This window comes from Anser brachyrhynchus (assembly GCF_964034855.1).
Source record: "Anser brachyrhynchus genome assembly, chromosome: 26".
Lineage (NCBI taxonomy): Eukaryota > Metazoa > Chordata > Aves > Anseriformes > Anatidae > Anser > Anser brachyrhynchus.
Genome location: NC_137719.1, coordinates 6,500,815 through 6,527,603, shown reverse-complemented (window position 1 = coordinate 6,527,603; position 26,789 = coordinate 6,500,815). Strand labels below are relative to the sequence as shown.

General features: G+C 60.5%; 1 long non-coding RNA gene across 1 annotated transcript; it reads right to left on the bottom strand.

Annotated features, from left to right (window-relative positions):
- Window positions 1-721: 721 nt before the first annotated feature.
- Window positions 722-25,616, bottom strand: LOC308183044. Its single transcript, XR_013942231.1, has 3 exons — window positions 17,880-25,616; window positions 4,920-14,595; window positions 722-2,689 (listed from the first exon to the last, which is right to left on the bottom strand). It is a non-coding gene; the product is annotated as an uncharacterized lncRNA (long non-coding RNA).
- Window positions 25,617-26,789: the final 1,173 nt, after the last annotated feature.

Below are 26,789 nucleotides of genomic sequence, written 5' to 3'. Positions count from 1 at the left end.
GAGATTTTTCTCTCTTGCTTCAGGGCAGAGAGAGAATAATGGGATCTTTATTCCCCAATAATTAAGTTGCTTTTTGCGTAGGTTTAATTTACGCTCCCTTCCAGCCTTCCATGCGAGGTGATGCCTCCTGCAGGAAAGTGGCCTCGGGGTGCTCGAGCAGAGCCGGGGTCTCCGTGCTCACCAGGAGGGTGCAGGGAGCAGCAGAGCTGTGCCCACGGCCGAGATGCTGCGCAAGGGCTGCAGAAGCCTTCGGCATGCAAAGCTCAGCCACTGTTTCTGCAGCAACAGCAAAGGGAGGCTCACTGCAATCAAAAATGGGGGAGTAGGGGCGCACAGCTGGCCCCGAGAGCCACAGGAGCAGGGCTGGCACATGCCTGGTGCCAAAATGCGCTGCCTGGCCCAGCTCCGTCCTTCACAAAGGGCACCGGGGGGACAAACATGCCCCTGCAGTGGGACACATTACCAGCAGCTTCAGCAGGGAGGACAAGCGTCTGAAGCCAGCATCCAGCAAGGGGGACCGACATTGCCAGCCCCTTGCCTGCAGGCAGTGTTCATGTGGCATGCTGGGACGATGCTCCAGCCCGCCCGGGAAGCTGGGAGCACTGGGGCAGCACAGGCAGCGCCCCAGGATCAGGGCAGCTCCTACCTCAACGCAGGGAAGAGCCTCGATGCCAGCAGAGCCGGGGCAGCCGAGCACAACCTGCTCCATCTGCCTGCAAAAGAAACAGATTTACAGACAGATTTACACACCCACATGAAATTCCCAGCAAGCAGAAAAAAGGGAAAACTGTTTTGATCACAGGTTTCTAACAACATAAATACACGCAGCCAGAAACTCGTGCTGCCTTGGAGGGCAGCCCATAAGCAGGGCTGGGAGGCACCGGGGGTCCCAGCTGCAGGCAGCCTCTGCACGGCCGGGGAGGGCCCCGTGTCCTGCAGCCCTTCCCTAGGGGGATGGCAGAGGAAAGCCACGCACATGGAAAGCTGCTGCGCTCACAGCACAGGCCACGGAGGTGCAGCCGAAATCACAGCATCAGGGATGCAAAGCCCGCGGCACCGCCCGCTCCGCACCCCGCCGGGTGCTCCCCGCTGTCCACGCACAAGTGTTCAGCCGATGCAGGTTTAAAAGTCCCGGGCTGCGGCCCCGCTCCTCCCGTGCTGCAGAACACGCTCAGGAAGTTCCTGTCCTCGGCTGAAACCCTTTGGTGTGGGAGAACCTGGAACTTATTACAAATCGCTTAAGTAACTTTGGCTCACTTGATCTAATTAAATTGGTTTCCCTGGCTATTCTAGAGGCCTGAAACCACCACTGAACTCCCAGGCTCTCTGTGCGAAATTAATTAAAGCAAATGATAACTTGGCAAGGAGAAAAAAAGAAAGTCTCTGTAGTGAGGAACAAACCCAGCGCAAGGGGGTGTTTGCTGAAGCACATGTCTGCGTGCGCTGTAAGGTGTTTTCAATAGACCCTCACGCAGGGATGGACTTCAGCTCATGCGTAACACTGCTCAGGCTTAAGTGCTTTGCCAAATCTGGGCATAAAAATAAACTTGGAAGTTCAGTGCAGAAAGAATAAAGACAGGGATGTCTTGGTTTCCATAGGAAGCAGAATTAATAGCTTGGCAAAAGGGGTGCATTTCCATTTTTATATGAGAATTTCCTCCTTCTCTTGCAGAAAAAAAGGGCTTGTGAGAAACATGAATTGGGATGGTTCTCCAGAATTTGGCAGCAAGCCGTCAGCCATCCCACGAGGCCAGGAGGACTTCCAGGTTTCCAACAAAAATCCGGTGGCCCAGCACAGCGCTGCTCCATTCCTCGAGAGCGCCGCTGAGCGCAGCGCTGGGACGTGGGGACATCCGAGCGCCAGCTGAGCGGCGGCTGCGGGGACAGGTGGCATCGCCGGGGCGTGGGGCTTTCTGCTGCTGGGACAGCCTCTCGTGCCACCATCCGTCCTCCTGGACCGACACCATGAGCACTTCATCGTGGGTCCTTTGAGCCCAGTGCCACCCAGCTCAGGTTCTGGCCACCAGCTGTTTGCTTCACCGAGCCCCGTGGAAGCACTGGGACATTGTCACGGCCACCCCCTCGCCAGCCGAGCCCATCCTCCCCGAGCAGGGGTCAGCAGGCTGCAGAGCTGCTCGGCTCGTATTTCCCCACTGGCACCCTTCCCTCTCTGCAGAGGGGGAGATCGGCCTCTCAGCTGTCTCTGCGTGGGAAAGGAGGTGCAATTGGCAGCTCTGACGGGGAGGAGGAGAAGCAAGTGGGGGCTGGTCCTCGTGGCCGGAGCACCGGAGCGATGCCGGGGTGGGCACGCTACAGGAGCCAGGCACGGAGCAGAGAGCAGCCAGCGAGGTGCTGGGACGGGGGCACGAGGCGCCCTGCAGAGCCCCTGCTTGCTGGCTCCCATCGCGGTGAGACGGGCTCCTGGGGCTGAGAGCATCGAGGTGAAGGAGCCGCACGCACCGAGGTGAGGGGGCTCCGCACGCCAGCCCCCGCTCCGTGGGGCTGCTGGAGCTCCCTCTGCATCCCCCTGCGAGGAGACGGGATGATTCAGTCGTGCATGTGCCTTTCATTAAGCAAAGCCCTGGCAGCAGAGCCGCACCGATAGGATGAGAACTGAGCGCAACCTTCTCCCTCCTTTCCCCGGCGCTATCTGAAACCATAACCTCGACTGGCTGCAGTTTTCATCCATCTGCAAAAGCACATTAAGGAGGGAGAGAAAGGTTGGCAGCTGACCACAAACTTATTCCCCAGAGTGGTCCTTACCTGACTCTAACCAGATGCTGTTTATCAGCCCAAGCATATACTACATGCCCGATGTGACAGAGACAGAAAAAATACAAGAAATGCTTGTTATGCTTGGGGCTTAGGGGGTTTTCATCCCAGGACCGGATATACAAGTTCCAGGAGAGGAATAAGTGTCCCTGGAGTCCCAGGCTGAATCTGGAATTCATATACTCTGTGAATGTACTTTATTTAATACAGGACTCAAGAAAGGTTTTGGAATTATTGCACTGGAGAGCCTGATTGCGTAGCTACAGCTCAGAACTAAGGACTAGCTGCAGCTATGTAACACGACATGGCAGCCCCGCAGAAAAGGCAGCGCCGTGCAGGTCAGCTGCAGCTTCTCTCTTCCCCCAGCTGCTGCCCCGGAGCAGGCTGAAGCTGAAGGGCTCCAAAGCGCAGGCTGCCTGCGCCCTGCGGATCCCTTCTGCTGCAGGCAACGCAGCCCAGAGGGTGGGGAAAGCACCCGGGGGGCAGCGCAGGGTCCCGGAGCTGCCCCCATCCAGCCACCCCCAGCCATCACGCTCAGTGCAGATCGGCACCAAGGAGGCCGGTCAATGCACGGGGGGGATGAGAACGAGCCCCAGCCATCTCCATTTGGCTCCCCGCCGCGCAGAGACCCCTCTGCACATCGCACGCTGCCCCGCAAAGCCCCCGCAAGCACGTGGTGGGCTCCTGCCCTCCAGCTCTGCCCGCCCTGCCGTTCGGATCACCCCGCTCCCGATGTCAGCACGGAGAGCTGCGGTTAACGGCCCCAGGAGAGGAGCCTGGGGAGGGCGAGGGGATGCTTGGCCCCCCTCCCACCCGCTGGAAAGCTCCGCACGGGCACCGGCGCCCCGCTGCCTGTTTCTCCCCGCGCTGGGCTGGGCACCGTCCCCTCCTCGAGCTGTTGGCTGGGTTTGGGCCAGCGGTGGGGAGCTGTGCCCAGCCCGGGCAGCGACCTCTTCCCGCAAGCGCTCGCACGACACACGCACGTTGAGGAACTCGGGGGAGCAGGAGCCAAGCTCTGACCCGCGCCTCCGCACGAAGCAGAGGTGGCGGTGCCACAGGACAGGGGCGCAGCCGGCACCGGGCACGTCCTGGGGACAGGAGCAGCGCTGGGGGCCGACGGCCAGGCCCCAGCACCCGAACCCCCCCCCAGGAAGCCTTCAGAGCCCAGCGGGAGCCAGGCCCGGGGAGGTGTTGCGAAACTCAGGGCAGGAGTAACGTGGTAACGATCCGGCCCAAGTGAAGACAGATGTCTTCCCTGCTAAAAGGATGATAGGACTCTTTCAACAAAGGCGTATGTATGTGTATGTCCAAGCACATCTGTACACTCACACACATTATAGAGATGTGCTTTTTAAATATTCCTGCTTGTTTTTAAACAAATAGCTAACCAGCTGTGCTGTGCAGCGTGCTGTACCATTCCCCCGCGAGGCACGTCCTTCTCCCTCCTACCCAGCGGAGCTCAGGGCTCCTCAGCATGGCCTCGTCCCCAGGCAGGCACAGCCCCCACTGCAGCTTCCCCCCACCAGCCCCATCCCCATTTTCCATTTTTCGGAAAACCGGGCCCCTGCGCAGAGCTGCCGCAGCCCTGCCGGCAGGGATGGGATGGGGCAGGACGCGCTCCTCCTGCCCCTCCAGGAACGGGCCACGTTTTTGGGTCCCAGCCCCGCCGGCAGGGCAGGGCTGCAGAGCTCACAGCAGCCTTAATAGGGCCTCTGGGCACTCGGTGGTTCTCTGCCTGCAGAAAGCCTGGTTGCTTTTGGAAAGCTTCCCAGATCCTTTGGCTGAAAGCATTTAGGCAGAGGCCACTGGAAAAAGTGATGTGCTCTCCACGTATGTGTGCCACCGGCAGCCATGGTCCGGCAGCGTTAATCACCGTGTCGGGTGCCAACAACCACACAGAACTAAAGGCAACGTCTTGCTGCAGCTCCCTGACTGGCAAGGGGAGCTCTGCCCCCGCCAGCCCAGCTCCCAGCGCTTCTTGCCACCTTCGTGCCAGCAAGCACATTCATTTCCCCCTGCTTCCTGCTAAGGGTTCATCGCAAACAACCTGCACATCGACCTCTCCTGGCACGGGACACAGAGAAAACCACACGCCTTGGAAGATACACGTGCACACACATTTGTGTGTGCTTGTAGGATGCACATACCTCACGCACTCGCTGCAGACGTGAGACGCAGGCTGGTTTCAGAGCACCAGCAGCAGGAATTTGCAGCCCGTGGGCTGTAATTTTGCTGGAAGTCACATCTAGCCCCGAGATGCCGCAGCCACTTCTGCTCCTGAGCACGTTACGCAAAAGGCTGAGCCGGGGAGCAGAAACTCGTTCCTCAGCAGCCCCTGGAGCCGTTGCAGATCACTCACATCTCCATTTCTCCTCCTGAGGCTGCTTCCCTCTCAGTCTGCTGCTGGGAGCTGGCTGCGTTCTCCAGGAAGCCGCGTTCTGCCTCGCCTGCAGCCAGCATCCCCAAACACACCATGGCAACATTTCTCTTTGCCACTCGTTCGTCTGATTGCAGCTGGGATCACATTGAGTCCTTATATTCCCTCTGTGCCTTTCCCCTTCCCCAACAGAGCAGAAAGAAAGGCAAAAAAAAGGGGGGGGGGGGGGGGGGGGAATAAAAGCTGCACAAAGCACTCTTCCCAGCCCTCAGAGCCCTCTAGCTAGGCCTTCTCTTTCACTAGGGGCTTTTATAACCTAGAGTTAACTGATTGCTAATTAATTCAGAGTAATTAGCACCATTGCAAAAGCTAATCTGGTCACTCCCTAGGCATGCGTTCCTGACTATGGGGTTGATTTTTCTCCGTGCTGAGGTCTAGGGAAGAGCTGTCAATGTCTGTGTGCTTGGGCAGGCACCCGGAGCACCTCCCGCAGCCACCACCGGGAGCCAGGGCGCGTCTCCTGTCCCTTCCCGGCAGCTCCACGTATGGGGCAGGGGTCCCCTGGCAGCCCACCGCCCCTCGCTGAGCCTTCCTGGCCTCGAGCCCCTCCGGGACTGCGAGCGAAGGGCTCTTCTTGCAAGGGCTGGGAGCCGTCCTGTCCCGGCAGGCTGGCTGACCCCGGGGAACGGGCAGGGCCAGGCCGGCGGGACGATGCTGAGGGAGCTGGTGAAAAATGTTTTCTTACGTGTCGCTGCCTCCCAGCCCCAGCTTGGCTGTGGAAATTACGTTAGAGTTGGAGCCTGCTGGCAAAACATAAAGCGGTCTCCACGCTCCAGCCACCGCAGGGGTATTAATCAGGCCGAAAACACAAAAACAACAAGAAAAACACCAGCTATGGGGTGCACGGCATCAGATGCTCGCGCTGGGAGCTGGGCCAACCGCTCATATCTCAACTCTGCCATAAATACACCTCTAGGAAAATGCACGATCTCTGGAGCGCTTCGCTCCCATGGCACTTCCATGGCAAAACAGCCCAAGGCACCCGCTGCATCTCAGGGGTTCTTCCCCGTCACCTGCAGGGATGTTGCAGTGCCCCGACCTCCCCACCTCCGCGCTGGGAGAGGCGGCATGGGCACGAGGAGCCGCTCGCACACCCGCAGAGCACCGGCTCTGTGCGGAGAAAGTGCTGGGCTGGGGGCCGGGGGAAAGCCCCCTGCTCCTGGTGTTTGTGCCCCGTGCTCGCCGGCTGCGGGCAGGGGCTTGGCATGGCGCTGCGCCCGGCCACGGGCGAGAGGCACAAAGGCTGGAGGCTCAGCCCTGCCGGAGCCCGGGGAGCAGGCCTGATGAAGAAAACATGCCCTTCACTTTGCTGTTCCCTCCCTGTAAAGCTGTAAACCCCTTTCGAATGCTTCATCTCCCTAGCTTTTGGATGCCATTAAACTCGTTATTAATTTACTCCAAATGTCTTCGCTCATATTCCAGCGCAGCTAACCCCATCAAAAGGATACGAGCGCAGTGCTTAGACAGCACTTCTTCTCTTCAAAGCCTGTTACTGAGATTAATTGCTTCTCTCAAGTCCTCTGAGAAGGAGGTGCATTGGGATAATTGTTACTGGTGCGGGGTCCGAGGTGCGGAGCAGGGTCTGGGGTGGAAGCAGGGGACTGCATCGGGCTTGCTGCGGCGATGAGCACTTGGCAGGGGTGAGCTGTAGGGGTCCCACCTGGGGCCACAGCCAGGTCTGTCCCTAAAAGATGCTCCCGCGGCTCCCTAAGGGAAAGCCCCGGCCCGTGGCATGGTGTGAGGGCAGAGCCGGAGCCCTGGGTGCCGGTCCCCACCCCTGCCTCTGAGCCTCTTCCCTTTGAAGAGCGCTGGGCTTGCCGTCAGCCTCCCGCTGCTCTTCCCTCATCGCCGCCGCCTGCCAAGAGCCGCGTGTGCAGGCAGCAGACCCTCCTCTCTCCCGATTTATCCCGTGAAGTCACCAATCCCGGTCCTTCCTGACATCACCAGTGATGTCAGGGGCCAGGAGTGGGGTCCTCCTTCCCCACATCCCTGGCGCGGTGCCGGGGGTGCTGGTCACCGTGCGGTGGGACGGGCGGTGCTGGCCGCCCCCCGCGCACCAGCAGCCCCAGCTCGTGCCCTGCGGCGCTGAGCCCGCGGCTCCCGGCGCAGGAGGAGCGACGACGGCCATGGGCTGCGGCGGTGCCCGCGCGTCGCGGCCAGATGTGCGCGGTGCTGCCGCTGACACGGTACATCTGGTCCGGGTTTTGGTTTCCATCGCGGAGTTTACCACATCCACCCCAGCCGGCTGGAAGCGAGGAGGCGCGCATCTGGAAGCAATCGCAGCTGTCACGCTTCAAGGAGATACTGCACCGCAGAGCACAGAACACGATACCGCGCCCGAGCAGCCTCTTCCAACCCGCGCTGCCTCCCTCAATCCCAAACAGATGAGGAGAGCGGCAGCATCCCCGCCGCCAGCCGGGTCCCGCTGGGTGCCGAGCCCCTCCCAGGAAGGGCAGCGCGCCCCGGCGCCGGCGCATGGCTGGGAACAGGCACGGGGCTGAGCCCTCGCCTGCCTCGCGCCAAGGGGTGCACCCGGCGACACCCCGGGGAGAGGACGCGCCCGTGCGGAGCGGGCAGGAGGGTGGAAGGGGCAGCGCCGGGGGTCCTGGCCCCTCCCTGCCAGGCACCACCATCTGTGCACCCCCCGAGCTCTGTGCCAGAGCACCCCGAGGCAGAGCCCTGCCCGCTGCAGGCAGCGGCACCGCGCTGCGCCCCTCTCTGCGGCCGCGAGCTGCTCTGCGGGCCGGGGACGCCTTCCCATTTCGTGAGCTTCCCCCCTGCTCCCTGCAGCTCACAAGGTCTCGGGAGCGCCGGCACCGCGCAGCCTTTCTGGCAGGGGAAGGGGCACTTGTTTCTTTATGATATGGAATGGTTTCAGCCTTAGTTATTTCTAAATCATGCTGCTTTATGAGCAGCCTGACAATCTGGCAAACACAGCAGGCCGGAGTCTGTACCAGGCCCTAATAAAATCCTTGAGGAGGGGCTGCAGAGCTGGGCTGGGGGAGAGGGCGCCTGGTGGGCACCAGAACTGCAGCAGCAGCCGCGGGCCTCTGCAGGGACGTGTCCCTTACGTGTCCCTGAATTGTGCCGCCCCTGCTGGCAGCCACGAGCTCGTCCTCACCACCCCACGCTCGCCTCGCCCATCTCCCAGAGCATCCCCGTGTGCTGGGCAGGGGCTCTTGCTGCACCTCGCGGGCAGCTGGGAGGCTGCCGGGAGAGCAGAGGAGGTGAGAGCAGAGCTGCTGCTTCTCTGCCCTGCGCTTTCGGCTGTTAAGATTTATTGGAGGGGGAAAAAAGACTGAAATAGGAAGGAAAAAAAAACCAGCAGATATTTAAAATGCTATCGCTGGTGAGGTGCTCCCAGGGCCAGCTCTGAGCAGCGTGCCATCAAACGCCTGCAGCAGCCACCACGGGCCATCGTCTGGCAGCGGGAATGCTTGGAAGGGGAAGACAAATGGCATAGGACATAGAAATAACGAGTGCTTTGTGGAAACCGTGAAGAAATAACGAACGGATTAAAATAGAGGATCTATTTTTGGAAGGCCTGGCACAGGACCTGACCCAGAAAGCCACCTGCAAGCCCAGCCAGCTCTGCCTCCCGTGCTCAGACCTGGCCAGCTCTGCTCTGAGGGCCGAGCTGTACCTGCCCTGCCACAGACAAGGCACCGGGAAGGGCTGGGACCCGCTCGGTGCCACCCTGAGGGGCTCCTGGGCAGAGCGAGGGCACCTTGACGAGGCTGGGGGGACACAGGAGCAACCTGTGCAACAGCGTTTTGCTGCTTGCCCGCTGGGTACCAGATACAGGGCGGGTCAAGAAAAAATGACTTCAGACTTTCATGGCCAAAACATCGCCACCTGCGTGTCAGGGTCTTGCTAGCGGGGCGTGATGCGATGCCACGTGCTATAGCCAGGGTCACGCAGCCCCTGGAGCCCTGCGCAGGGCTGAGCTGAGCGGTGCCCCCTGCTTGCTGCTGCTTTGCCCCCCTCGACATTTCCCAGGCAATGGGAGGGAGGGAGGGAGGGCTGGGAGGCGATGGCACAAGCCCGGGTCACCCGCCCCAGCCACCGTCCCCGTCCCTTGCCCGTGCAGCAGCCAGCCTTCCTCCGCTTCCCGGCTCCCGTTCTCCTCCTCCCGGTGCACCGAGGCTCTTCTCCTGAAACCCTTCTTTGTCATGGAAAGTTCTGCAGCTGGAAAATGCCTGGGGCTGGGGCCAGGCGCGGGGGCAGCCAGGTCTCCTTGGAGCAGCCCTCCGCGCCGTGTTTGTTTTGCTGGCCGGTGCCAGCGGCTCGGCGGCTGCGTGCCATGGCTGAGCAGTCAGCGGCAGCGCGGCCGCCGTGCCAGACCCGCCTCCCCGCGCAGTCACTGGGTGGGTTTTCGGCTGGCTACATATGGAACGGGTTATGTTTTTATAATCATCTTTCTGCAACCCTTTCCTTTCTTTTTCTACACTCCCAACATTATTCCCGCATCGTTCCTCCGCTCTCCCCTCCACGGTCTTTCAAGCCTGCGTCCATGGGAGAGCACCCAAAGCCTTTCAGAGGCTGCCCTGCACGGTCCCCTCCCGCACAGAGCCCACGGCCCATCCATCTCCTCTTGCAGTCACCTCTCCTCCTGCGGACCCGTGCAAGTCACCGTCACGGTGCCCATGGCCAGCAGGAGCCACAAGCAGAAAGAAGGGCTGGGGGGGGTGGGAGCAGCTCTGATTACACTACCACGGGTCCCCAGTTTCTGGCACTCCTTGTCCTCACTGAGGGGGTTCCTGGCATGGGGCTGTGCCCTGGGCTGCTCTGATGGGGACCTGGAGCGCGACCAAAACCTCCCAGCTCGCTGCCGTCAGCCCAGACTCACTACAATTGCGCTGGACATCGCCATTTCCCTCCCTGCACTTGTGCTTTGCCAGTTACCCGGGGATTTCTCGGGCAGGGAGGCTCTCTCCCCCCTCGTGCACAGAACGTGAACAGAGGAGGGCTCGTGCCTGTGGCCACAGCAGGGGGGCAGGAGGCGGCGGGGAGCTGGCGCCCCGCTGAGCACCCCAACACCCCCTGCACCGCGCTGCCTCCCCGCGCAGCCATCCTGCGACCTGCAGGCTGGGATCACTGGGTCGGAACAAAAACCACCGGTGTGCCGGGATCGCTGGCTCTGGGTTCACTGCCTGAGCCTGTGTTCACCTTTTCCAAAGAAAACAAGGAGACAAGATTCCACTTTTCCACATCGCTGACATATCTGAGCTCACCCATGGCCCCACTGTTAAATCTTTGTGTTTAGAGACCAATCTACTGTGGTTTTGGTTTGGTTTTGTTTTGTTTTGTTTTGTTTTTTCTATTTTTTTAGAGACTGAGACTGTCGGTGCTACCTGCTGGAGCCAGCTGCGCGTCCTGTCCTTTGGAGAGCCTGGACTTGTTTGGATGCGTCCTCAGGACATTTTGCTGGCAAACACATTCCTTTGCCCTGTTCCCTGGAGCTCAGCGCCACACCAGCCAAGTTAGGAGGGCTTTAGCTCCTCTGGAATGGCAAACCGGAGCCTGGGCTGAGAGCAGCTTCTTCGAGGCCCTGCGGCAGCAGTGCCTGGGCAGCCCCGCGGGCTCCTCCTGGCCGGACCTGGACCGAGGTCACGCTTACGGATCGCCCTGGCCATAAAAGCAGACAGGGCTTGAGATGCAGGCAGGGCAGAGGCAGAGTGCGTGTTCTCACTGTAAATGAAACGAGATGATTAATTAAAGTGCACGTCTGCTGCCAAGAGGAAGAATGGGGCTCAGGTGGCTAATTAAACTCAGGCTGCAGATCCAGCCAGAGAATTTCTGCCGTATGGTCGTGCACACAACATCTGCTCCATTAAGATTTCAAGAGATAAAGGCAGGAGAGGTGCAAGAACTGAGGAATTCCAGGAGAGCTGCTGCAACAACCTGGCTGCTGCCGCGCTCTGCTCGGGGCGCTGCCGCTGCCTGGCGCCGTCGCGCCCGGGACGCACAAGCGGCAGCCTGAGGCTCTGCAGGGACACATCCCCGGGGATCCCCCCTCCCTGGTGGGAGCAGCAATGCCCCCGTAACCACTGCTTCATCCAGCAAGCCGTGCTGAGGCTCTGCTCCCGCCCTGCAGCGGGGTAATATTGAGTTCCCTCCCTGAACATCTGTGCAGATGTTAACAGGCGTTGCGGGGCTTGGTTTTCAATACGAGAGGCGAAGGGTTAGAGTTGAGCTCTTGGGTAAGCGACACCAAGAAAGCCGACGTTTAATTGGCATTCCTGCCCGGGATGAAAGCCCGCGGCTGCCAGCGGTCACGGGCTGCAAAGGCCACACAGGCGGCCCCGGGGCAGGTCGTGCGGGAGGAGGCGTCGCAGCCGGAGCAGCATCCCCGGCCCCTCCGGCAGCTGTGGGGCAGGACCACGGGGCTCAGGTGAGCCTCCAAACGTCCGTGAGCAAAACGAACACGTGGGAAGAGCTGCTCCCAGCCTGGCTCTGCACTGGGGAGGAGGTAATGCCCGTGCAGGACCCCAGCACAGCCCCTCTGTCCTCCCCCAGGCTGTCCCTCCCGATGGAGATGCACGCTTCGGGGCACCGAGGGAAGAGGAGAGCCCCGCAGCCACGGCGCTGCTCCCTCCCTCGTCTCAGCTGCGCCTGATCGCGGGGCTGGAGCTCGGTTGCTGGTTCCCATTAGCGCGAGGTCCCCTCGCTCTGCTGCGGAGCTCTTCCCACGTTAAACGCTTCGCTGGGAAAACGGAGCCACCGAAGGCAGCCAAGGCCCCCGTCCCTTTCAACTCTGGCGCTGTAGGGGAGCTCGGGGCCCCGAGGGAGCATCTCTGCTTTGGGCTCCTCGGAGGAATCAAAGCAAGCGGAGGAGCATCCTCCTGGAGCCGGCCCTTCAGGGGGCTGGCAGGCAGCCTGCGAGCCCCCGCGCAGCAGCCGCCCGCGCCGTGCCCCCGCGCAGGGCGAGCAGCCCCCCCGCCAGCCCCGCGTTGTTTTCAGTTTGTTAAGGAACAGCGAAGCATTTAGTCCTCATTACAGAGCTCTCGGCTGCCAAATCCTTTCCTTCAACTCCACATCTGTTCCCGAGTTGCAAGAGCCACGAGCGCACCGGGGCTGCAGGCTGCTGCTCGGCCCCCTTGCAGCCCGCAGCTGGCCGGGGAGCAGGGGGTGAGGGGAGCAGAAACCCCCGGGGATGGGGATGGAGACGGAGACGGGCAGGGACGAGCAGCCCAGCTCGGGCTAGGGCTGCTCGGGGAGGCTTTGCACCGGGGTGCGCGAGCCAGGGGATGAGGATCCCATGTCCCACCTTGGCAGCCACACAGGGCACGAGGTGACAAAGCAGCCACACCAGCCGAGCACGCAGGGCCAGGGCCGTCCCTTCCTGCAGCCCCCAGCCCCCGGGGACACCCACGCAGCCCCGCCGTGCCCTGCCGCCGCAGCCCCCGCTGCTGCCCTGCCCAGGCCGCGCTCCCCGGGAGCCTGACCCCCTGGGTTACACGTGAGCTTGTCGGAGGTCCCTAAGAAAGGCTCAGCGACTGGAGCCAATTGTAGTCAGGTGGTTGTTATTATCAGTAGTTTTCATCGTAATTCAGAGCTGCTGCCACTTGCCAAGCGCTTTCTGCAGCAGCCCGTTATTAATAGCACATTGAAATGCAGCCGAGCTTTGCTTTTCCTGTCAGACAAGTACTTCTGCTGTCAACTGCTCTCTGCAGCCCGACAAAACTTTGGGTTTCCCCTGCGGACAGTGGGTGCTCGGCGTCCTGGAGCCAGCGCCGTGTGCGGCACCATCCGGGTGCAAAGCCCGGCGGGGCTGCAGGGCACCGGAGCTGGTGATGCCTCGTGGAGGTGCCCAAGGAGCAAGATGGGGCCAACGTGATCCCACACCCCACCTGCCCCTGCGGCCAGGCTGGATGTTTCGGCAAGTCGAGCGATCCTGGAATTACAGAATAATCTACCATTAAAATTCGTCGTGATCCCCACTAGCCAGCGGCTGATGCACACCACGCGGCAGGATGCCCGTCCCCAGCTATTTTTCTGCAGTTCCTCGGGCAGCCCCGTGGGAAGTCCCATCCCCTCCTGGCACTGCTGGGGTGGGGATGGGCCAGCAGGGGTGGCACGGGTGGCCTGGGGGGCTCTGCGAGGACGAGGAGCCGTGGTCTGCGCCGGGGGCTGCACTGAACAACAGCAGGAGTTAGTGCTGGCTCAATCTCTGACGCCACTGTGCTTGAAATCAATAAAAAAATCTTACGAAATAAAAGCTTTTTGTGCAAATACAATGGGCCCCTCTACCCTCTCTTTCCTCCTTGCTCTGGACCATCTGACTCCCACAGGACCACGAAAATCTCCCCTGTGGTTACAGCTCCAGTGCCGCACTGCCGGGACCAGCCCTTGAGCCCTCTCCCTGGTGCCCATGGTGAGGGTTTCAACTCCCTGCCTCCTCCAGTTCCAGTGAAACCGTGATTTTCACACAGAAAGAAAAACTTGAGAAAGCAACCTTTTGGCATGTTTTTGAGGCCAAAAAAAAAAAAAAAACCTTTGCTTAGAAAACAGGCCAAAGCCTAACCCACATTTGCTTGGAAATTGGCTTTGTTCTGTTTGAAAAAACAGCCCTATTTTTCTATGGAAAATTGGAAAAAAGACCCAGATTGGCTTCAGAAGAATGCATGTATCGCAACACAGCTTTCCACGAAAATGACTCGGCTTTGGAGGTGGCAACAAAGGAAAAACCCTCGGAAGTGGAATTTAGCCCTGCACCTCGTGGGGCTGCTGCAGGGCAGTGGGGCAGGGCACGGGGCCGGGCGCCCGCACCACCCCGCAGCGAGCATCCCGCCTTGCTCCCACACGTCGCCACGGCCGCTGCTGCCGGCCTGAGGAAAGGCAGGTGCCCCGGAAGGTGCGGCTGGTTTTTCTCCAGCTAGCTGGTTTAATACGAGGAATTAACTCACCCTACAAAATTTGCCCTGTTAATGCGATTTTGGCGTGGCATGTTGCCCGATAGGATTTCTATTAAAATGTGATTTCCTCCTGCTTATAATTTCATTATCTGAGGCATTTGTGTAGAACATCGACCACGCAGGTAATATATGGGAAGGGTTGCTAAATTAGAGAGCATGTACATTTTTTAATGGAAGGTTGCAAATAGACATGAAATAATCAAGGCTGGATACAGCTGCCATCATTTACTGGTGTCTGACATGGTGAAATACTTCATCGAGGGGTTATTGCCATTTAACACATCTTTCACTTCTTCCATCTTTCCTGAATAAAGTGCCCGGCTGTCCCATCCGTCTCCACGCGGGGATCTGTCAGCGCCGTGCTCTGCACAGCCTGCCAGCGGCGCTGTAATTCTGATGTATGCTGCAATCACCGCGGCCGAGCAGGAAGCATATTTCTCTTTTATTTATCAGCAGCGAAGGTGTTCCCTGTAAATGCAAAGACAGGGCTGCGCCGGTGAGGAGGAAACAGTCATGTTCATCTCTTGGCCCATCCATCTCACCCTGGATTCTCCGGACCATAAATTCAGCTCGGCGCCCATCCGCGTGTCTGCAGGCGGCTGGCGTGGGACGCGTGGGAGGGGTGCTTTGCTGTACAGCCCCTTCCCCACGGCTGCAAACACCTCTGGGAAAAGCTTCTGTTCTGTTCTGTTCTATTCTATTCTATTCTATTCTATTCTATTCTATTCTATTCTAGAAGCTGGGAGGGAGCAGAAAGGTGTTCTCGTGCTGTGGTGGTGCTTGGGCATGTGGAGATGCTCTCCCCGGTGCTGCCACTCAGCATTCGCCCAGCGTCTGACAAATAAACGCCGCATTGTTCTAAGCCCCTCACTGCAGAGGCAAGAAGCACTTAGGGGCTTTCATAAAGCCCATCTGCATGATAATGGTGGGGAATTCTTATCTGGAGTGATCTGAGTGTCAAAAACCGCAAGCCAGCCGTGAATTATGGGGAGGAAACACCGAGGGGAAAATGACCCTGGCTGCTGCCCAGCCCAGGGAGGAGGGGAGACGGCTGGGAGCCGCTCTCGTGCTTCGCCCTTTCCACCCAAGGTATCAGCAAGGCTGGCTGCATCCGTACACGTAGCAGAAACATCCAGAGGCCAGACGTGCTCCCGAAGCCGTCTCGGGACCTCCCCAAGGACCGTGGCACAGAGAGGGGCACTGCAGAAGGGCGCCAGGGCCAGGCCAGGGGTGCTGGCTGCGCACCCAGGCTCCCCGCGCCCGCAGCAGAGCCCTGCCGAGCTCCCTCGGGGCTCCGCACCCGTGGGAATACGTGCCACCTACCAGATGGGCGACTGCTGAGGAAATTCTGATTTACGAGCAGCCAAACCTGCCAACGCCGCCGCTCTCCGGAGAGGGAGATGTGTTTTTTGTGGAGCGCTGCAGGGCCGGGGGCTGCTTTGAGCCCCGAGCCTTCCTGAGCTCCCAGCCCCTCGGGGTGTGAGAGACTGGGAGGTGATAACTTATGCAAACACACATGTTATTACCCGGCCAGCTGAATTTAGCATGAATCAGGAACTCCGGCTTTGCAAGAAAAACAAAGACAGTGAAACGAGGCAGGGCAAATGGAACAAAAGCCCTTTCCCAATTAAGAGGAGAGCGCAGACGGGGAGGCAGCCAGGCTCAGGGCTGCGCGGCCCCGCGGCCCTGCCTGCCCCTGGAGAAGTGCTGGGGAAACGTGCCCCGAGCTCCCCTTGAACAGCAGCGCAGTCCGACGCAGCTCGGATTTTTCTCCTCCGTAAAGCTCTCGTTTCAGTAAAGACCAAGAGGTGTCCTCGGGGTCTGTCTCTGGAACTCCAGCCCCCGTAGTTCGTGTGAGCACAGCGGTGCTCAGGCTCCCACAGCCCCCCTTGCCTCCCCTCCCCTGCCCTGGCCTCCTCCTGCCTCCTCCCTCACCACCTCGCAGCCTCCCGGCTCGTTTCACTGTCGACTGCCCGCACCTCTGATGGATGGAGGACGTGCTCAGCCTGAGCTTGCTGGGCCGTGGGGTTTGCTCCTGGTGCAGCGTCTGCTCCCCTGAGGGGCCGCATCCCGTGCCCCCGCCTGCCATCCTCCCGGCCCCCCCAGCCCCGTGCCATGGCAGGAGCTTTGTGAGCCCGGTGCTGAGGTTTGGGACCTCAGTCTCCTATGGGGAGGCAGACACCCTCAGACCAGAGCAGTGGGCAGGGGCTGATCCTGCCCGCACCCGGGCACAGCAGGGCTTGGATGCAGGCAGCAAACCCCGGGGCCGTGCCCAAACACGGCGCCCGGCAGGGAGGGGAGCATCCCCCCGCACGGCTCCGATGTGCTCCCAGCCCGGACACAGAGGGAGGAAGCTGCAGATCGGAATCACATCCATCAGCCGAAAAGAGCCCTTGAGAGGAGCCAAGAGTTCAGCTAGCACATCTTTAAATCATAATTTACCCTGTCTAGGAGGAGTTCAAAAGTTACTGGCTGCGAGGTCCGACCAGACCCCTCCGAGCACACCAGGGTATTGCAGCACGGGACACGACGTACCCGCGGTGCTTGTAAGTCATTCGCTGCTTGGAGCTCAAAACAAAACCACGTGTGTCCCACCCCCAGTCCTCAAAACTTCCCGTTCCTCACGCAGTGCAAGGAGAACATGGACGGGCATGGAAGGAAAGGGGCTGCTGACACCAGCAGATTGGTGCCCATTGTCACAAGCAAAGGCGATGCGCCGGCTGTCCTGAGCGCTCCCATTCCCAGGAAGACGCTGGGGTGTAGCACAACAAAACACGATCTTATTTCTGCCAAGTTGCATTAGGATTTACAAGGCATTTCCAAGATAGAAAAAAAAAAGGGGAAACCTTGTGGATGCGCATGAATTTCAGCTCCATGCATGAGAAACCTTTACTGACTTTGGCAGGAGCCGACCGGGTCCTCTGCACCCGCCATGCAGCAGCGCCAGGCACCGGCCGCAGCCGTGAGCAGGAAGGATTTTTTTTACCCTGGAGGGTAAAAGAGGGTGGTGGGAGCGTGGGCTCTTGGGCTCCCTTCCCGGCTCGGGTCTAATTTGCTGAGTGACCCCAGGCTAGTGCCTTGTTTTGCTTTCTGTGCCCTCTGGAAACCACCCATAAAATCAGTTCGTGAGAGGCTTTTTTTCCCCTGAAGAGCCTTATGACACAAGGAAATGACTTGTATGAAAAAGTGCCGTTGCACCGGAGGAGCGCGGAGCCCCTCGCAGCAGCGCCCGGAGAGCCCGGGGGGGGCGGGCGTCTGGGGGTGGCACCTCCCGCAGCCCCTCAGAGCCACGGCTCAGCCTGCAGGGACCGCACCGGCCACGGGAGCTCTGCAGAGCGAGAAGGGAATTAAGCATGCAGTTATTGATTCATTCCAGTTATTTTAACAGATTACTGGAAAGAATAAAGAACGAAACCTGGCATTGCTCGGCTCAGCCCGCGGCGCGCTTCCTCCCAGCGCTCCGCCACTCCCCGCGCGATTGCTCCCTGCGGACGCATTAAGTGAAGAAGTGCCCTGCTGCGGGCAGCATTGGCCTCCTGCACTGGCCAGACTGGAAGCCGGGGGAGGCATTTCTATTCTTAGCCGGCTGCCGCATCCTCTCGCAGCATCCAGTCAAGGTTTGCCTAATTTTTTCCTCCACCCCCAGCTGGTTCTGGACAGACGTTTTCGTGTGCAGGAACGTGAGGTGGGGTTTCTAGGCAGGGCAGATCTCCTGCAGCAACATCCCGAGCCTCTGGGCAGCAGGCACTTACGGCTTTCTATTCCAGGGATGGGCGCCTTCCAGAGAATTGTTCCTCCTCGCAACCTTCAGCAAACTGCAGGCTCCCCTGGCAACGTGCAGCACTAAGTGCAGGCTGATCGCGGGGCCAAGTGCCACAGTGCCCGGCCAGCTTGGGGCCTTCGGTGGCTTTGATACATCCTGAGCAGCTGCCCCACAGCTACCGAAGGATTGGTGCCCAGCACTTGTCCCCTGCCTTTCACCACCCCCAGCACTTTGCAAAACGCTCACACCACTGGAAACAGCAGGGACATTTGTCGGGCTGTGGATGCCCCATGAGAAAGGGACCTGGAGCAGTCCTGCAGGCACTTGTCCCCCCCCCGGACATCCCTGGGCAGCACAAGAGGCTCATTCCCGCGGGGAGCAGAGGAGCCCTGCAGCACCCTGCGGCACCCGCAGCTGCAGCCAGCGCCAGTCCCCGCGGGCAGACTGCACGCACCGCATGCACCGCACGCACCGTACACCCTGCACGCACCATATGCTGGTGCTGCGCTCACACCCCGAGGGCAGAACACAAACACCTTTTGTTGCGTTTCCCTCCTATTAAATATTTATCAGCCTGATTTGCATGGCTCCTTTGCATAAGCTGCTGGAGCTGTCTCTGCAAAGTGTCTCTCTTTAAGACAATCTGAAGCACTCATATAAATAATTCCGCAGGCATTTTGACTTCCCAGGACAGAGCCTTTGTTTTATGCCATTGCCAGCAAATTCCTGGTCACATGGGTTCAGGTTTCCAGCACAAGATTAGTACACAACAGTTCCCATTGAGAATAGCAATGGAGAATTTCCCCACTTCCTTCCAACCCGGAGCAACAGCAACCCAAATCGTGTTGGGAAACCTGGTCCTTATTTAGGCGTCCAAACAGAACCGTGCTGAAAATCCCGCTTGAAAGTACCCTGCCCTGGCACAGCGAGCCCCAGCAGCACTGCACCGAGAGCCGTGCAGCAGCATTTCTGCTGACATTTTTACGTGCTTTACTTACTGAGGCCATTTAACCAGAAGGCTCCTTTCTTACTTCTCACAGCTCCATTGAGCGAGAGGAAATAGGGTTGTTATGCTTTTGATTTCAGACCCTAATTAGGCCTCAGGAAAGGAAATAGTGCTGCTAAGGTAATGCACGCACTGCTCACTAAAGGGTCCCAGCCATTGCTCAGAGCTTTGACAGATTTCAGCCGCGCAGAGCGTCCCTGCTCGGCTCTCCTGGGCTCTGCGGTCGGGAGCGCGGAGGGGACGCTGCCCCGGTGACAAAAGCCCTATTGAGGGCTTTCAGCAGGGATGCAGGAAAGGAACGTTTCCTTGCAACCTGGCACACGGGCAGAATGCACACTGGGAAAATGGTTTTCAAACAAGAAACACCTCGGAGAGCAGAGCTCCCTGCCCGGGGGAAGGCGGCAGCGACGGCGGGCACGGGCAAACCCCACGCCTGGGATCCTCGCTGGTGCACGGAGCCGGCGATGCTCGGGTGGGGGAGGATGGTTTCAGATGGAAGGAGCTGGAGCAGAGCCAAGGGGCTTGGACTCAATCCCAGCTCTGCCACAGGCTGCTGCTGGCCCTGGGGACAAGAGTGTCACTGCCTTGGTGGCACCTACAGGGAGGCGGCCGCAACATCTCACCCTGAGGATGGGGCTGCAGCTGGGGGTGAAGCATCCCCAGCCCCAGGCAGGCAGATCAGCTCACACGCATCCGCGCCTGGGACATGCTGAAGGGCTGGATAAACCCTCCAGAAAATATTGTATTGCAGCGCTGAGTAGCATCCCCCCAGAGGGCCATCTGTCCACTTGTTTTTTTCCCTGAAAAACTGCCCCGTCACCATGGGAAAAGCTCTTTACCAGAAGGGAGCCTGACTTCCATACCCGTGTCTTCCCAAGCTCGTGAGGGTGCGGTGCCCGGTCTTCTGCCATTGCCCCCTCCCTCGCCGCCATTCCCTGCCAGCAGCTAATCTAACATTCAAGCAAAGACCTAAACCATCAGAGGGAAAGCACAAAAACCTACATTTCCCGTTATTTGGTGAGAAGCAGCCATTCCGTGACACATTCCCCAAACCAGCTGCTGCAGCTCTGGCTGGGGAGGGAAGGGGCAGCGTGTGGCTCTGGGTCTGGGAGCACTGGGAGCACTGGGAATGCTGGGGCTGGTGCTGGAGCCTGGCAGGGCAGGAAGCCTTATGCTCCCACTGCCGTGGGCAAGCTGCACACGCAGCCTACGTGACGGAGCCCTGAGTGTTTGCCTGAAACAGCCTCCGGCCTGAACAAGGCCATTGATTGAACAATTCTGGAAAAAGAAAAAAAAAATACCCAGCAACAATCCAATAAGATGTTTCTGCAAATACATCACTGCCCATTAGGCCAGCACGCGGCTCCTCGGCTGCTCGATGGGGCGGCTGCACGGCGCGGTGGCTCTGCACGCCAGCCCGGATCAATGCTCCCGCCGTTATAAACCCACTAATCACCCTGATTTATAGGCAACGTGTCTCGGAGGCACCTGGAGGCCTCCTGCATTTGTTCCAAGAAAAGAGCTTGAAACTCGGCTGCTTTTTAGTAATTCTGGTTGGGAGAAACTGGTGGTTTCAAGCTGCCTCCAGCTCCTTCCCTGCCGCCGGCAAGAAGTGCGAGGGGCAGAAGGCAGCCCCGGCTGGGGGAGGGCTGGCCGGCTCCTGGGGGGCTCGGGGCAAGACACACAGCTTTGGTGCCCTAGCAGATGAAAGAAGAAAACATACAGTGCCTTTCATGATGGTGTACACTTTCACAGGGAGAACGAATGTGTCTGCTCTCTGCCCTGCCCCAGGAGGCAAGCAGTCCCGGGGCAAAGCCCCCACGGCGCCCACAAAGCCAAGGAAGCCGCAGGTCCCCGTGCCCTGCTGGGGACACGGGGGCATGGGGCAGAGGTGCTGGGGAGGTGGTGCAGGGCACTGCGAGGAGGGAGCTCGGCTGGGGAGAGCGCCTGGCAAAGGTCCCCACCGCAGGGAGGGAGCAGGAGAGCAGCCCCGGCACCGCGGCTTCCCCGCGGGGGGCCGGCACAGCCTGATGAGCCCAGCACCTCCCTGCCCCGGGAGGGCTGCAGAGCAAAGTCTGCTCAAGCTAATCAAGGGAGGCTGAGTGCTGCCTTGATTACGGTGACTAAGTACCTGCGCGGGCAGCAAATGCCAGGTACTGGAGAGCTCTTCAATCAAATCGTGCAGAAGATGGCACAGCGAGAGCCGGGCGCGCTCAGGGCGTGCACGGGGACCAGCGAGGATGATGAGGGGAGGACGGGGGGGGCTGCGTCATCTCCATCCTTCCCGGGGGCTGCAGGAGACCTGCCCGGCTTGGGCACACCGGCCTTGGGGCTCCTTCTGGCCTTCGAATCCATGGGCTTTATGTGTTTTCAAAGAATTTCCTGTATTTAAAGAGAGAGATGCTCTTAAGTGCTTCTCTGGACGAGGGCCAGAGCTGAGCGCCTGCAGGACAGACGCAGGATGGGGACTGCGTGGCTGCCGGCCTGGCCCTGGAAGGTGGAAATTCCCCGCGGCCGGCACCTCTCACCTCTCCTGCACGGCTGCAGCGTGCCCAGCCCCTGGGCCATTCGCCAGCTGCAGGACGGCACCAGAGGGGCAGTGGGGATGCCCCCGGCCCCGCACTCTCCCACCCTGCGCACGTCTGAAATGATGGGCAGCAGCTCCTGGGGCCGGCATCGTCCGTTGAGAAAAGGCAGCACAAACCTGAGAGTTTAACAGTTCATATTAACCTTTGCACTGTTAGCACCTGTTAAAAGGAGGCAATTAAACACCTTCACGTCGGTTTATGGACGGGCTTTGCAAACACACGCCTGCACGCCCAGAGCAGCGCCGCCCCTGCTGCAGGGAGCTGCACACCGCGGGCACTCCGAGCCCCATCAGGGACAACACTGGCTGCCCTGCGGCTTTTGAGGTGCACTCAGGCGGATTTTTTTCCCTCCGAGCCCCCTTTTTTTATGCTATTTCCTTCAGGCTTTCCAAGACAGGCTCTTGGCTCCCCAGAGCTGCCTCCCCAGCCCAGCGCCGCAGCCCCAAGCCCACGGTGCACCTCCAGGGAAACAGGAACCCCGGCGTCCCGGTGCTGGAAAGGGAGGAGAGGTGTGAGAGGCTGCTTACTTGTGTCTTGTAAATAATGCATTAGTTTGCACTTACAGGAGCCTGAAAACACAGCGAACCGTTTTGTGTTCCTGCCAGGCTGCTGAGCTGGCTGCTGCTCCCTCAGCGACTGCTCCTGGGGGCAGAGGCGCAGCATCTCCCCCTCCCTTGGGCTCCTTCCTTCCCACTAACTCTGCTTTTTACTCTTAATTTCCTCTTTCCTATTTAATGAGCTGGTAAATATCAGAGATGATGCCTTTCTCAGTGCGCCCTGTGCATTAGTGAGAGATTATCCCATTGGGAGCAGCCTAGCTCTGTGCACCACAGCTGCAGGCTCCTGCAAGAGTCCCCCCAGGCAGCTCTGCCCTCTCCCCGGGGAGCAAAACATCCCTGGGGAGCCCCGAGCGTGCCCTGTCCCGGTCCTGGCCCTTCCCCAGGCCGGACACGGCCCTTGCTGCGCACCCAGAGAGTCCCTGCTGTGCAAAACAAGCGAGGCTTCACCGGGGGAACGCAGAAATTCCCAGAACTGTGGGTCACACTGAGAAAAACACGGTGGTTTTGGTTTTCTGCTAGTGAGAAAGCAGAGAAGAGCAAACAGGTTCTGCTTTTGGAAACCACGACCTTCTAGCCCAGGGACCAGGACACGTCAGCTCATCAGCGCCCATCTGCCAGAGACTCTGCATGTACCGGAGGTGTCAGAGCGACAGAGAGCGTAATTGCTAAATAATTCATCAGAACGGGCCAAACAAAAGCAAGTGAAAGAGCAGCCCAGCAGAGTAAATACGCAGGCAGACCCCAGAGATGCAGCACGGCTTCTACTCTGCAGCGAGCTCTCTGTTGGCAAGAGCGGCTTGGAAAACTCCGGGTGGCTTCGCTCCCAAGAACACGCCTGTTGATTTTCCCTCCGTCCCTCCAGCAACCCCTGGGACACCGCTTCCCCTTCTGCCCCTCCTGCTCGTCCCTATTTCAGACCACGGTGTGTGGGGGGGTCCCCCAGCCAGGGCCGCTGGGTGCCCGCACAGCCCCTCGGCTGCACCCTGGGGTCCTCACCGGGGGCGACGGGGGAGCCCCGGCCCCCACCCGCAGGTGCCAGCCTGGGCACTGGCTCCCCTCCACGGCTGGGTGAATCTGCATCCAGAAATTGCCCGGGGGCACGGCCGGCAGGTTCCTGGCACCCCTCGCGCAGGTTAAATCTGTCTCAGACCACAAATGAGACGTGTCTGTTGAGCTCGTCTGAAATTACAGTGCAGAGCGGCCCTCGTAATTAGGAGCTTCGCTCTGAAAGCACAGCCCTGCAATGAGTGCCCTGCACACGCTTCTTCCTCCCTGGCATAAATCAGAGCAGGGGGGCCCTATCCTGCCCACGAAACGGCGTGCAGGAGGGCTGCAGCCCGCGGGAGCTGCCCCGTCCCAGCTGGCAGCCGCCTGGTGCAGGACTGCAGCACAGAGGCGTGTGCGCGGGGCACGGGACTGCTGTGTCCCTGCGCCTCGTCCTCCCCCCGTGCAGTGGGATTTCCAGCTCCGAGACAGGAACACGGGGCCCTACACTTCCAGCTCCTCGCAGCGGGTCTGGCCACAGCAGGGCTTCCCGCGAGGGAACTGCGGTGCGATGGGGATCGCCCGCCCCGTGCCACGCAGCAGCAGCAGCGGCAGCAGCAGCAGCAGCAGCAGCAGCAGCGGCACAACCCGGCCCTTGCAGCCGCCCTGTCCCCTGGCAGAGACCCCGCGGCCGTGCCAGGAATGCACTTGGCCGGCAGCTTCCCGGTCCCGTAACTGCCCGGCTCTGGAGCCAAGTGGCCGCTTCCCAGTGCCCGGGCAGCAGCAACATCTGCGGAGGCGGCCTTGGAACCGCAGGAGCCTTTGTCCTACAGAGGGAAATGGCAAAGCACCCGCATCTGTCAGAAAAAAAAGCCCTGCAGGAGAACGGGGGCTGCGGCCCATGTGCTAGCGGAGCAGGGCAGGGCTGAGGGGTGGCAGGTTCCTCCCGCAGAGAAATATGCGGGACACTGAGACTTAGCAGCTGGCAGCCCGGTAAAATGAAATGCCAGCCTCTGTAAAATCTCCTTGCCCATCCATCACCGACTCCTCCATCTGCAGCCTTGGAGCTGGGCCTTGGCTCCTCCGGCCCCCTCGGCAGCAGCAGCGGTTTGTGCGCAGCCTTCAATAAATCTCGCTAACGGAGGGCCTGCGAAATCCATTTCCAGACTGCAGGGCAGGAGGGGAGAGCCCCGGCACAAGTGGCAACTGTCCCTGTCCTGCCAGGAGCAAGGACACGGGCACCACGGGCATGTGTGCATGGGGACCCCCCCGCAGGCTGTGCCAGTGAACCAGCAGCGAGGGGCCCGGAGAGGTTCTCACACGGAGCCGGCCTTTTCGTCAAAACAAAGCAGGACAGAAAATCTGGAGGGTTTTTTTCACTGAAACCTCACATTCTCTCTTGCAGATAAAATTTCACTTTCTGTTTTTTTTCTTTAAAACCAAAATAACCTAAAGCATCTCAGAAATGCGCTCCGTAGCCCAGCCCCACATGCCTACAAGCATCCCCGTCCCAGCAGCACGGCTCCCGGGGCCGCTCCTCCCCACCGCATCCCGCGGCGCAGATGCGAGGGCACAGCCGGGCACCGCGCGCAGGATGCGACCGCGGTCTGCTGCCGGCCGGCCCCAGGACCCCGGCCTCGCCCCTGGGCAGTTGCTTCCTGCCGACCCGATGTTTCCATGGTCTTGCAATTGAGAGCAAAATTGCTCTTCCCTTCCTGCCCGCGCTGGTTTTGGTACCGCTTCCAGAGCAGGCGGCTCGTGCCAGCACGGGGACGTGCGCCGGTGCCGGGGCTGCAGCTCCCTGCAGGAGCAGTGTCCGGGACGTGCAGGGTGAGGGACGAGCAGGGGACGCTGCCCAGGACGCAGAGGATGCATCCAGGGTCCTTGCCACCCCCTCAGTAGCGGTGCTATTCCTGGCCTAATTGCTGCTCCCCAGCCAGCAAAGCACGCACGCTGCGGCTCGGTAATAGCTTTAGTGCTCGCGCATGTCGCTGGTAATTACATTAAGGCTCGGCAGGATCCTCCATCAAGCCCTGCAAGCTCCGACACTTGCGCAGCGTGTGCGTGTCCTGGCAGGAGGGGCAGGCAGGTCCCACCTCGGGCTCCTGCTGCCCCCAGACCCCCGGTGCCTGCCCCCCGCCACCCTGAGCCTCGCCGCAAGCCCTTGGGTGAGGCCACAGCAGGCGCCTCCAGCTGCGTCGCACCAGATGTACGCTTGGGCCGCTGCCCCTGTGGGTCTTTTGTCACCTAAAAATGCCACCTGTGTTTTCCTGCACAGTGGGGCAGTTTGTAATCGGTGCATATAAATACATACGTATGTATATATACACGCACAGCTGACCAGGAGAGCTATTTAAAGCCCAGGCAAGGAGGAGGACCAACGTCGAGCCCAGTGCTTAGGAAACGGGTGCAAGCCGAGGACACGCATCCACCCCAGCGCCTGTGCTGCGGGGTCACGGACTGGCAAAAATAGGACCGTAAGTAGGGGTTGGAGGAAGTTTAAACAAACACCGGGGGCGGCACCTGCCCCGCCGAGGGGCAGCAGCGTGCGGTGCGGCCCCGGCTCAGCCCCGCGGCACCCCGGGACAGCCGCGGGGCGCGGGGCGCGGGTGCCGATGGCGCAGCCGGCGCTGCCCTGGCCGCCCAGCACCTGCTCTGCCCTCGCACCTGGGCACAAAGGCAGCCACTGTGCCGGGAACCCGACACCGGCCAGCTGAGCCCGGCCGCCGGGGATTTGCGCAACAGAAACCCCAGGCCCCTGCCAAAGCCAACAGAGGCTGCTGCCGGCCGGGGAAGGCGCGGAGCGGAGTTCAGAGCGGTTGCTCCGGCCCAAACACAAACCACCTCCTGCCAGCTCGGATGCAGTGGCTTTGGGGGTTTTTGCTTCCTCCCCACGATCGTTTGAGTCAGCCCTTTCTGCGGCACAGTGGGAACAAAAGCCCCTGCGAGAGGCAGAGCACTGGAGCTTCCCTTTGGGCCAAGCACTGCCACCAGCCCTGGGCACGGGGCAGCCCCGGGGCCAGCAGCAGGGCTGGGGTGACGCTGCACCCCCAAACCCGCCATGGCCCCGCGCCCCTCGGAGCCACCTCAGGGCTGCACCCACATGGGGGCACCGCTGCTGGGCAGCTCTGTCTGGGAGCTGAGGGCGAAGGTGCTGCATTTTGGGGCAGGGAGGTGCTGCTGCCGCGGGGACAGACATCCCTGGGTGCGGGACACCCCTCTGCCGTGCATTCCCAGACAGCCCCATCCCGACCGTGCTGCGGGGATGCGTGCTCAGGAGACCAGCAAGGTCTCATCTGCCCCTCTCGGTGCCAGGGACGGCGTGCCCAGGGCGGGAGAGCTGCTGGCCCCCAGCCAGCACAACATCTGGGCAAATTAGGAGCGGCGCTAATGAGCAGCCACCTCCAGGAGCCAAGGGTGGGAAGCCTGCTGCATGGGGCCAGGCGGGAAAGGCTCTCCTCGCCGTGGGGTCTGGTTTGGTTCTCCTTCCCCAGGACCCTTGGGGAGGCTGGGGGGGTCATGCAGCCTCCAGGGGCAGCAGGTACCCCGCACAACAGTACCTTGCAGGAGGACAAGACCTGGGGCTGTCCGTGCTGCGATCGCTCTGGGCATCCTCCTCCTCAGACCCCGAGCAGTGCTTCTGGCACAGCCGCCCCGTGGGGGTACCTGCTGCTGGCTCCGTCCCCGCACAGCCACCGCCCCTGCTCGGGGCCAGCTGGCAGGTGACGATGCGGGGGCTTTGTCTCTGGCCTATGATGTTG